A 2,419-nucleotide genomic window follows, 5' to 3' on the forward strand; every position below is an offset into this window, starting at 1 on the left:
CGATGAGGATGGGATTCAAACCCCATGCATGCAGAGCACAATGGATTAGCAGTCCATCACCTTAACCACTCGGCCACCTCATCTGCTAGCTGTTAGAAATGGACAGGAGGAGAAATCTAAGGCCAGCAGAGATAGGGACACTAAGGTGTTTTTAAATACTAAGCGGAAGCAGGGGCTGAATGAGCTCCCCCTCACATCTAGTGAGGAGCTGTGGGAAAGACTTCAGGAACAGACCGTGTTTGCACAGACACACCTACTCTGCCTAGCTATGCAGCATGATGGGCCGCTTCCCCAAAATGACCAGTTTTGGCTGGTGGCGGGTTACAAATCACTTTAGCACTGAGTGGTATGAAATGTTATTATCCTTCCTGCATGAGTGAAGGGCAGCAGAACATACCTAGTCAGTCCTGATGGAGGGGTAGGTGGGTGAGGAATAGCTTTTATTGGACTTTGTAGAAGTGATTGAGAACGTCACCCTAAACCAGTGGTCCCCAAACATTTCACACTGTGCCCTCTTAACCATGGCTGTGACCCCTCAGAAGCCACAGTCGAAAACCGGGGCTGGGAGTGGGCTGTTGCTTGCTGAAGAGGGGTGCAGACAGGGGTAAGGGGGTTAAGGCCGAGCTGGGAGTCAGGGGCCCAGGCTGAGGTGGGGTGGAAAAGAGCTGGGACAGAGTGGGGCTGAGTGGTGCTCCCTCCATGGGGGCTGGCTCAGCCCCTGAGGTGCCCCTATGAATCTTCCTCTGTGTCCCCCTAGGAATCATGCCCCACATTTTGGGGACCACTGAACCCTACTCGCTAAGCAGGGACTAGTGATGCCAAAGCCCAGGGAAAGGGAGAACAAGTTGCAGGGAAAAGTGCAGAGCCCCAGAACAGAACCAGCCCCCCACTTCTGTCTTGGTCTGCCCCTCCACACTCTCCACTCACGGCCCCATCCACCTATGTCACCTCTGTTCCACCCCTCCCCCACTGTCCCACCCTGCACACCTTACCCCTGCCCCGCTGTGCCCCGAGACCAGAGAAGCTCTGCTCCCTGCTGCAGCCCAGCCGTAGCATGGAGTAAAGAGCCTCCAGCCCTGGCTGACAGGGGAATTTCCAAGGGGACTAATTTCTTACCTAGTCATGGGCCCCACTGTCTCTTTGACGACGCAAGGTTTCGGGAGGCTGAGCCCACCCGAGCCTCCATTACATGCTGCCCAGGCTACCACTGCTCAGGGCCAGTCTCCCTGTGTTTTTCCCCACTTGGGCTGTGCTGTGAGGGGAGCATCAGAAGCTGCTGCTCTCTGCCCTTCCCTGATGCAGCCCAGCTGAGGAAAGTGACCTGGATGCAGGGAACTCAGATGATGTTACTTCTTGCCCCCCACCGTACCCCCGGAGCTCCTAGGGGTGCCCGGAAGAGCAGCGTTCCAGGGAGGAGCGGGCAGCAATACCAGCTGCTCCATACACACAGGTTACTTTCCCCACATGGGTGCCGGAGGGGGTGCAGGGGTTAGGGGTGAAGGGGGTGCAGGAGAGGGGCAGTGGCTGGTGGCACAGGAGGGTAGTGTGGGAGTTACGGGCAAAGCGGACACAGTGTAGGGGTTAGGGCACAGGAGGGGGCAGGAAGTAGGGATGAAGGGGGTGCAGGAGAGGGGCAATGGCTGATGGCACAGAAGGGGAGCGTGGGAGTTAAGGGCAAAGGGAACACAGTGTACGGGTTAGGGCACAGGAGGGGGCAGGAATTAGGTGTGAAGGAGGCACAAGGGTTGGAAGTGCAGGATCTGGGTGGGAAGGGGGAGGGGAATTGTCCAGGGGCAATGGGGAAGTGCCAAAGTACAAGTTTTGCCCAGCTGCTTTTCAACTGCGGTGCGCAGACTGTTTGTGTGTGGGGAGAGACAGTGTGTGTGTGTTGAGGTAGATAAGACCGGATCATTATTATCCCTACTTGACAGAGGGAGAAGCTAAGGTTGAGAAAGGAGAATTGACTTGTCCTAGGTCACACAGCCAGTCAGTGGCAGAGTTGGGAATAGGACTCAAGAGCCCTGATTTTGAAAATAATCATCAGATCTTGAATTTCATACACTGAATGACCGAATAAAGTGCTCTGACATGAGCTCCAGACCAACAGCAGTGCACAGTAATTATTCAGCAAGTATCCGAGGAGAACTGGAATATTAGAGAGAATCATGAACTGCTCAGAGACCATTAATGCAGAGAAGCAGCAAAATTAATCAAACATAAAAGTGGTTATCACTTATTTCCTTGGTCTTAAAAGAGAACAACAAGGACCTGAGTCTCCTCCCTGTCAATAACCCCCTGTTCCACCCAAATGTAGGCTGAAATGTTTCCGGCAGTGATCCCAGCACGTGACTGGGTCATCCTTTGGGCTCTCTGGTGAGAACTGCCTCCGCGTCCTCAGTCTCTACCCTGATTGGCTGAG

The 2,419-nt window shown here is 54.3% G+C and overlaps 1 non-coding gene across 1 annotated transcript; it reads right to left on the reverse strand.

Annotated features, from left to right (window-relative positions):
• On the reverse strand, positions 1-83 carry TRNAS-GCU (transfer RNA serine (anticodon GCU)). The gene has a single exon. It is a non-coding gene; the product is annotated as a tRNA-Ser (tRNA).
• Positions 84-2,419: the final 2,336 nt, after the last annotated feature.

Source organism: Chelonoidis abingdonii, chromosome 11, assembly GCF_003597395.2.
Source record: "Chelonoidis abingdonii isolate Lonesome George chromosome 11, CheloAbing_2.0, whole genome shotgun sequence".
Classification (NCBI taxonomy): domain Eukaryota; kingdom Metazoa; phylum Chordata; order Testudines; family Testudinidae; genus Chelonoidis; species Chelonoidis abingdonii.